We start from the raw sequence: 10,644 nt of genomic DNA on the forward strand, positions 1-10,644 counted from the left end.
GTGTAAGATTTCTGTCAAAGGTTCAGTATTATTTTGCATGATGTTTTGTATGTTCTCAATATCCGAAGAAATCTAATATCAGTTCCTGAATTAGATAACAAAGGATACGAGATTAAATTCAAATCTGGGAAGGTCTATATTAGGAAAATGAATACTTCTGTAATGGGTACAAAAGTGGATAATATGTATTTAATTAAAGTTATTACTAAAGTTTACATTTCACATTACTCACATGTGTCTAAAAGTAGTTCTTATTTATGGCATTTAAGATTAGGCCATATTAACAAAAATAAATTGATAAGAATGAACAAAAGTGGATTACTACCTCATATTAATTTTGGATATTTTAATATATATATATATATATATATATGTGTGTGTGTGTGTGTGTGTGTGTGTGAGTGTGAGTCATGTATTAAAGGAAAAATGACTAACAAGTCTTTTTCAAAATGCTAAAAATCAACGAAATTATTAGAAGGAATTCACTCAAATATTTGTGGACCATTCAGAACTAAGACACATAAAGGAATAGAATACTTTATTACCTTCATCGATGATTAGGAATGGATATATCTACCTCATTAAAAACAAATTTGAAGCTATTGATAAGTTCAAAGAATTCAAATTAGAGGTAGAAAAACAGTTAAGGAGATCTATAAAAACCTTGAATAATGATAGGAGAGAATATGAAGCTATGGATAATTTCTGCAAAGAAAATGGTATAAAACATTTGTACACAATGCCATATAAGCTTCAACAAAATGGTATTGCAAAAATAAGAAATAGAACTTTAATGGAAATGACAAGGTCAATGATGGCATTTGCTGATTTGCCTATCCATTTTTTAGGAGAAGCCTTATCCACATTAGCTTAAATACTCAACAGGGTTAAGACAAAATTTAAACCTTTAACCCCTTATGAGATTTGGACAGGTCTGAAACTCAACTTAGAAAATCTAAAAGTATGGGGATGCAAAGCCCATGTACTTATCCCAAAACTTTTAAGGGAAAAATTAAAAGATAAAACATAGAAATGCAAGTTCATAGGATATGTTGAGAATGGTAGTGGATATCGATTCTACCATTCTGAAAAAGGGATTAATAGAAAGTGGAGATGCTGTTTTTCTTGAAAATTTAGATCAAATAACTCCTATGGAAGATATCAGACTATTAGAAGATGGACAATCTACACACAAAAAAATTCAGATCAAATCACTCCTATGAAAGATATCAGACTATCAGAAGATGAAAAATCTACACAACCAGTACCTATGGAAAGCTCACTCGAAAATGAAGACATTACGAATCTCCAAGACAATGGAAGTAAAAGGAGATTGGATCTCAATAGCCCTAATCATGAAAACAGTGGGAGAGTTAAAAGACAAAGACGACCATCAATCATACTTAAAGATCATTATGTACTAAGTATAGATGACATAAATCTTCAAGATGATCCTACTAATTTCAAAGAAGCTGTAAAAGGTGATGATGCAATGAATGATGAACTAGACTCTATCAACAAAAATGACGTCTGGGAACTCACGAATCTACCACATCAAATAAAAGCTATTGAATGTAAATGGGTACTGAAGAAGAAATTCAAAGCAGATGGAAGTCTTGATAAATACAAGGCTAGGTTGGTAGCCAAAGGATTCACTCAACATCCAGGTGTGGACTTTGTTGATACTTATTCGCCCGTAGCAAAATTTATCTCAGTAAGAATAATCATGTCCATAGTAGCTAAGATGGATTTAGAGTTGAACCAATTAAATGTAAAAATAGCATTTCTAAATGGAGAATTAAAAGAAGACATTTATATGGTTCAACCTGAAGGATTCAATGTGAATGGACATGAAGAAAATGTTTATAAATTGAAGAGGTCATTGTATGGGCTAAAGCAATCCTCAAGACAATGATACTTAAAATTTCATGAGGCTATCATGGAGATCGGTTTCGAGGTAAGTCCACTAGATCATTGTCTTTACATATATAATGATAATGACAAGTTGACTATATTATCATTATATGTAGATGACATATTATTAACTGGAAATTGCTCGTAAATGATTCAAAAAACAAAGAATTTCTTAGCATCTAAGTTTGAAGTGAAAGACATGGGTGAAACAACTTATGTCTTAGGAATAAAAATTTCAAGGGATAGGACATCGAAATTGTTATACTTAGATCATGAGAAATATATATAGAAAAGGTACTTAGAAGGTTTAATATGGATAAATGTAAACCTCTGAATACACCCGTTTCAAAAGGTCAAGATTTGAGCAAAACAATGTGTCCTTGAGACCAAACAGAAATTCTTGAAATGGAAACCATCCCCTATGCCCAAGCTGTGCATAGTCTTATGTATACTATGACAAGTACAAGACCTGACATTTGTCATGTTGTAGGATTGATTAGTAAGTATCAATCCAATCCTGGAAAGAGCATTGGCAAATGGCAAGCAGTTAAAAGAATATTTATGTATCTGCAAGGAACTAAAAGCATTGGTTTATGTTTTGGATTAGAAGATCTAAACATTGCAAGATACACTAACACAAATTTTGCAGGAGATGTAGATGACAGAAAATCTACAAGCGGTTATATATTCTTATTTGGGGGAACAGTTGTTTCTTGGTTAAGTAAAAAACAAAATTGTGTTGCAAAATCCACAATGGAAGATGAATATATATCATGCAGCACAACGATAAGCAATGCTGTTTGGATTAAGCGTTTCATTAAAAGTTTAAATCTTGAAATGCAAGATGGACTTGTCAATGTAGTTTGTGATAATAAGTTTGTCATCTCTTTAATAAAAAGTGGAGCTCAAACTTCCAAATGCAAACACATTGACATAAGTTATCACTATATTCAAGATATAGTAGAGAGAAGTGAAATAAAAGTTGAATTTATTCCCTCAACACAGATGGTAGCTGATCCCATAACCAAAGGGTTAACTCTAGATAAATTTAGAGAGCATGTAGCAAAAATAGAATTAAGGAAAACTTAAGAAAAGGCTACATGGTAAGAATAGCATAATCAGAAGGATTCAGGGACACCTGAGTGAATGATGGTATGTGTTTCTTTCGTCTCATTAAAATATTTTTCGGGTGAATGACACTTGTAAATAACAGATATTATAAACTGACATAAATGTAAAGTCCACTCAAAGACATTATGTTAAAGTTTGGTACAATATCTGTATACCAATAGTGTAACAAATCATTGAAAAGAAGTGTCAATGTTTATCTCAAATAAGGATGACCTTGGAGATAAGAAATTGAATAAAAGATTCAATTCAATTTACATATGGTTATTATGTAAAAATCATTAATTATAGCATTAGGTGTAGACTGTATTCCCAACTATGGATAATTAATGTTAATTGCCTAGATTATATGACAAGTAAATTCACCACTAGTATGTTGTCAGTTAGACACGTATGGTAAAAAGGTTCAATCAGATTAAATAACATAAGTGCGCACACATAAAAAAATGTTATGATCTGATTATTGTCTTCAAGCATTAGCAGATAAGGAGTTGACATGGTTTTGTGGTACCAAAGGTAAACATGTACAACTAAGGTTTCATTACTAATTATAATAGTATGATCAAGTGGGAGATGATGGTGCACAAGATGATCACACTATTATTAGTGTGGTCATCCCCACACCAAAGTTTTACAAGAAGGTAAAATCACTTCCAGGTAGAGGTAGCAGGTCAAGAGTAACAACTCTTGACCAAGAGTTGTATTGGGACTCTATTTATAAATAGAGTCACATGAGAATGCAGATATTCCTATTCCATTTTTATGTTATTTTTTATCTTAAGCTTTCTATCTGGTTTTCTGCATTCTAAAGTCTCTTTTTCTCCACCGAATTTCCATCATAATGGGAGAAATCCTTTATGAAGAATGTTTACAAGATCCTACGGTTAGAATCCTACAAGACTCAAAGAGGTAGAGGTGTAGATCCGGAGTAATGCTAGGTACCATCTTTTTATCCTCCTAAAATCCTTCTAAAGCTGATGTGGCTTTTAAATCACCATTGGATCAAAATTCAAGTATGATTCATCTAAAATTTAATTGTGATTTTAAAAGCCACATCAGCTTTAGGAGGATTTTAGGAAAATAAAAAGATGCTACCTAACATTACTCGTAGATCCAGCCAGTTATAATTGGCCACCAACTAGTAACCAACAAATCGCTTTTAAAAGCAGTTGGAAATAACCTGTAACCGACCCTACCGGTCTAGTTACCGGTTTTTGCATTTATATACACCTGGTTATCGATAACTGGGTGTGTCTATATATATAAAATTTTATTTATTTTTAAATGTAAAATGACGTAATTTACTTTCGGTCTTTTTTTTTTTAAAAAAAAAAAAAGCCCAAAAAATGCTAAATTAAGCCCAAAAAATAGGTACAATACCCAAAATAGGCTGAAAATACCCAATTTTTTAAAGACCCGATTACCGGTCCGGATAACCGGCTATGAACTGGTAACCGGTGGTTATTACATGACTGGGTAACCGGTAGCTGGTTACCGGTTCCCATTTTTAAAATTGACCAACCAATGACCCCGAGTCCAGTTAACGGTTTTAGCCAATAACCTTTAATCGGAACCGGGTTTACACCCCTACAAAGAAGGAGAAGGATTTTTCTATGGAGAGAGAAGAGAGCTTTTCAGAAGTGATCTTGTGGACAAATGCTAGTTACCGAATCATGCAAGTTTCTTTTTTTTTTCAAAAAAAAAAACAAAAAATCAGAATTACAACAGGGGCAGGGGGAAGGCACCAAATCATGCAAGTTCATTGGAGAGATGGACCAACCTATAGTTTGGAGTGTTATAGCAATGCACCCAATTATATAACAAGAAATAACTCGGAGTGTTACTTTTTTTTTTTTTTTTTTTTTTTTTTTTTCATATGTCTACATGAAAGGCGAACTAGTGACTTCCACTTTATAAGGCGTGGTCCTTTACCGATTGAGCTACTTCTTGGGAACAACCCGAAATGTTACTTATAACTCCTCAATAGTTAGGTAATTATGCAACAGAAAGGTATACTCCTTTTTTTTTTTTTCTTCTTTTTTTTTTTTTTCCTGTTTCTTTTTTTTCTTTTCTTTTACAACCACAATAAAACAATTCTAAATCACGAATATAAACCAGAGTAGCAACTAACTACTAACCCATAAATAACTTAAAGCATCATAATCATGACTTAATAATATCACCTCAATGCGGTCATTAACAACGGTGGAATAAAAAGATAAAGGAAAAAATACACTTTGACTTGCACCTTCAACTTTAAAAAATGACATTTGGATACCTCAGACCATCATTCTGTTATTAAAAAAGTCACTATATTAGTAAGGATTTAAAATGGATGGAAAAGTGGTCATGTGAGACCTTTAACTCTATCTTTTCAAAATACCCTGACTTTTACTATAAAATACCATAATTGCCCTTGAAAATGAATTACCCTTATAATTATTGAAAACTTAAAATAAAATTGAAAAAAATATATATATATTAAAAAATTAGAAAAAAAAAATATAAGTGGTGGCCGAACCACCCCACACTTTAGTTTTGTTTACTTCTTTATTTTAGTTTTAATTAATTTAATTTGAAAGGTTTTTTTAATAAATAAAGACACCAATGTGAGGTCACCTGATGGGCACGTAATAACTTTCTATCCATTTTAACGATTTTTCCTAACAGAGTGACCTTTTTGTTATGGAGCTAAAATATATTTTTTTTCCAAAAAAAAAATAATAATAAATCATGCACAATTGTATGATAAATTTCTGGAGTCTCACAAGTAGTGGCCGAGTGACATTAGAGTACTCAAGGAGGTGGTTTTGAAAGGAGATAATAGGCCTAGTATTGAGGATTAATGCTATAATATTATACAAGGTATGAGATTTTCTATCGTAAGACCATGGAAATAAGTACATTTCAAACACTTGAATTTTTTTTTTAAGACACACACACACACATATATATATATATATATATATATATATATATATATATGACAATTTTGTAAAGCCTGAAAAACTGCCATATATGTATGTCATTTTATATATATATGCTTTGGTAACTTTTCTAGCTAACTAGCTAGTATATATGGGAGTATGGGATATTAAACTTCACTTCACTGATGTGCTCTTAGGAATAGCCACAACAGTTCTTTTGGCCTCTCGACTAGCTTCTTCTACGAGGTGTGGTTGTTTTGCTTTAGAAGGAGATGTGCTTCTAGTGATTTTTGCTGTGAATCAACCAATCTCTTTTCCTTTTTGCAGTTTACCTCTATTGTATCCGATATTACTCTTGATCTCTCTTTAATACTTTGAAAGTATCTAGCGTACGAATTATCGTGCACACTTGTTAGCTAAATGAGCCGCTACCCATCTTATGTTTAGTAGTATTCCTACAGTATCCATCATTCTCTCTTCTATTCGGATCAAAAATGAGAAAAATATGCTTTTGTAACCTCTTTTCCCCTTTCAATTTATTTATTTATTTATTTTGTTAAAAAAAAAAAGTGGGGGATATTAATGTTGATGAAGCATGTGGGGGAGAAAGGTATGTGGGATGTGTGTGATGGAGAAGAGAGTGTTTGAGGCCATCCCAACACATTCACGTGAGCTTGTGCCCTCATACACAAAGTTGACTACATGACTTGAAAAACTTACTTATGATTACTTAAAAACAGAAGCTGACATGAAATATTAAGAAAGCCAAAGACTAGACACCACCACATTATTGTGATTGGTAATTTGATACCACCCCATTGTCCAAAAACACACACAAACTTCCATAAACCCCCCTATACAAATTACATGGTCCATAAATTAACCATGCATATATATATATATATATGAACAACCCAACACCAAGCAAGTCATCAAGTGTTGCAGTACTACTTGATATTGGACCATGGGGGCTCCAAAATCCTGTCCCATTACATGCCATCATGACATAATCTGACCACTACCTTTTCAGATGACTTTTTCAAGTCTAGTGTAAGTGATTGTGTCCATCCATGTCGGCCCAATCAGGTTGTTTATAGATGCTATATATATATATATATACATTTTATTTTACTTACCCGAAGGTTTTTTATTCACTACTTATATCAATTTCTTTCTATATTTCTGCTTTATTGTCTTTTTTGTATTATTTCTCATTATATATTTGTACATGACATCAAAGTCATTTTTCTGTTTTTTTTTTTTTTTTGGCATTATTCTAGTCATCCATATAAAATTAGGATCATTTCTATTTCATTTAAACTGAAATATTCAGCTAAGGTATAGTGAAGGGGTATTTTTATCCCTTCAAAAAATGAAAAGACATAAATACCTATTCACTATAACTAACTGAATATTTTTCAATTCATTTGCACTGCAGAGGATCATGTTCCATCCATACACCGCGCCTTGCTGTTAGTGTCTTTCATATTATATCTCATCATATATTTTTACAATAGAAAAAAAAAAACAAAAAACAAAACAAAAATATAGGTGCTTAAAATGCTTATGTATATATATATAAACTAGACTTTCTTTTATTTATATTTTTTTTCTCATCCCTCGTTAAGCATGCATGATGAACATGTAAAATTGTAGATGAGGAGCCAGCTTGCTTTAGAGATGAGATATTATGTCTGATATCTCCACTTGTACGTCAACCCGGGGGGGGGGGGGGGGGGGGGGGGCAAAGTTGAAGGAAGGGAATTGATGGTTCAAAGCAGATAGGGGCCCCTAAATTGTAGTGCATATTGCTGGCAGGTGCCATGAACAAATGCCCTTACAGTACCCAAGGGGTAACTTGAGCTGGCTCATTCACCGATGCTATGGACCGGACCCCATCCCCATGCATATTATATGATGTGGGGGCACATCCATGCAGAGGGCTTAAGCACTAGCCTGTATATGTGCATGCCCTGGGGGGCCAATTGAAGAAACACCTTTCCCTCTTTTTAGTGCTTTTGGATAGGGATAGGGTTGCTTTAAAGCTTCATTCTCATAATCTCATGTCAAACTCAACTAGGAATCTAGGACCCATGGATATTATACCTTTGCTTAATTCTTAGATTAATGAATAAGAATAAAAAGATCCACAGTCTGTATTTTTGTCCAATTTTTCTCTTCGAGCATTGAGATTAATTAAATAAAATGGGAATTTTGTCTTAAAAAAAAAAAAAAAAAATTGGCCCTAAAATCAATCGCAATCCCATATGGGACGGACCATATAAATGGCGTTTCAAACGCGCCTCGCCTTTGAGGATTTGGGGCTGAGTTAATTCGGAAGAAGGCATCGGTTAAGGTCGGGCGGGTCTCTGCCACCCTGTTATATATAGTCGTCGATGATATGAGCTAAGTTTGAGGATTCCTTAGATTGAGAGTTATCATTGTATCTTAATTTACTTTGATACTATGTTAAATTAGTTTAAGCTTAAGTTGATAGAAAATAGTGAATTTAATTATTTAATTAATATTTTAATGCTGGGGGTAGGATTTGGTATATATTAATGTCCAATTATGAGCAGCATGTAATACAAAATTGTTGAAAAAAGTCTGAGATGAGGACAAAAAAACAAAGGAAGAATTTGTCCAAGAAAATAGCCTGACATGATACTCTTGTTTCCCTAACTTTAATAAGTCACCATATCTGGTTCATGAATCAAAAACATTAGTTCGACAATGTGGCTGTTCAAAAAGAAGGATTGCAACATGATATATATATATATACCTTTAGATTCCAATCATTGTAAGAGTGCAGAACTTAAAGGGCTTAGGATGGCTTTGGAGGTCCACAAAAACTTCTTATATATTCAAAAGGAAAAGGGTAATAAAGATAATACTTTAAAAGCTAAGAACAAAATTTGATAGTTAAAAACTTTTCAGGGGAAAAATTAAGTAATTTCTAAGGGAGGGCTAATATTTTTCATGGAAAAAGTTTTTCCAAATCAAGCCTCAGCATGATCAGTGTCTTTATCTTAAGCTTTAATCGGCATGCAATTCAATCATGTTTAATGTATGTGCAAAATAGGGACAAGGCAGGGCCACTGATTAGATATTCACCCCTGCATCCCATGTGATTTTTGTACAGATCATCGTGCTCACACTATCTGAAAGGGATTGTAGCCCCCACCAGTCTAGATAATCTCCTTCCATTCATTAAGGCATTGTTTCTTCCATGATTAATCAAATAAGAATGATATATATATGCCATGATGAAGTATATATATACACTGATATAGCAGAACATTATTGTATACTTCAATTCTTTTAGGGAATTTTTTGTATAGCCACTTCTAATGAATGAATATGATCCATTTGATGTTAGGAGGGAGGCAATTTCCTTGTGCTTGGCTCATTGCTGCTGCACAAATCAGATGAATCTTTGTACAAACAAGAAAAATGCAATTTTTTTTTGAGGAAATTGTCACATTTTTTTGTTTTTCTGATATCCGAGTATCCGTGGCTTCGCTCTGACTACATCCCGGAACACTATTTTGCAGCGAAGGGCTTGATTCTACCGACACCCCTCCTCCACAAACCACCTCAAAGATAAATTGTCTCCCCCAAAAACATGTTGAGAAGAAAAAAAGTAGGATTTTCATAAGACGATAAAGAGTACATATTGTCATATACCCCCAACCAGATAACAATATTGTCATGCAGAACAGTACAAGACATTGATGCTGTTAGAACACCAACATGCTGACCCTATAAACCCTTCTTTTCGAGTGAAAATCTCACCAACAAATTCACATCACACTCACCTATAGCAACATCACATTTCTTACTACTATTCTTCCCCTCTATATAAGAGATTGAAACTTAGATGAAGATGCAATGCAGAAAAGGGGATTTAGTATCATATCAAAAGCACTCTCAGTCTCCAAAATGGCTATATGCAAGCGCCTTCTTCTTCTGGCTTTTCTGTTGCTTTGCTTCATCTCCATCACAGCTACAGGTAAATTTTCTCTTTTTCTATATACTTTCAATTCCTTATACCAGCATTCCAAAGTGCATGCAAGTTTGATCTTTTGCAGCTTTTTTTGGGTTTTTTCTGCAGCAAGGAATTTGCCAAGGGCTAGCAATGAAGCTCCCAAGGGATATGTTGATCAAATTACACCAAACCAAGATCATGAGGTGCTTGACAGTGATGAATTAGTGTCTATGGATTACACTCCAACAAAAAAGAATCCTCCCATCCATAACTGATACATATATGATCCAACTTTTGTTGATCAAATCCCAGTTTAATATTAGTTTTGGGTGTATATATGTTTGTTGAGGGGGGGGATAAGAGAATTTTGAAAAATATGGTAAGTATAAATGTAAGCCAGAAACAAATAGTCATCAGTTGATTACTAGCTAGCTAGGTTTAATAGGTGTTCAAGTTAGGGTTATGGCAAGTTCCACAGAGATGTGTTGGTTTGCCTTTGTTTAGTTCTCAAATATATATATATATATATATAATGATCTTCTTTGTTAAAAAACTGAATTTGGATTGCTGCCATAGGAATGTGATTGCATATATAAATAATTCCCTCTGCCAAAGAAAAAGAAAATTGCTTTCAAAGCTAACAAGAGGGAAGTTTAAGTTGTTGATGGATTTTTGTACATATAATAG

Source organism: Corylus avellana, chromosome ca11, assembly GCF_901000735.1.
Source record: "Corylus avellana chromosome ca11, CavTom2PMs-1.0".
NCBI classification, from domain to species: domain Eukaryota; kingdom Viridiplantae; phylum Streptophyta; class Magnoliopsida; order Fagales; family Betulaceae; genus Corylus; species Corylus avellana.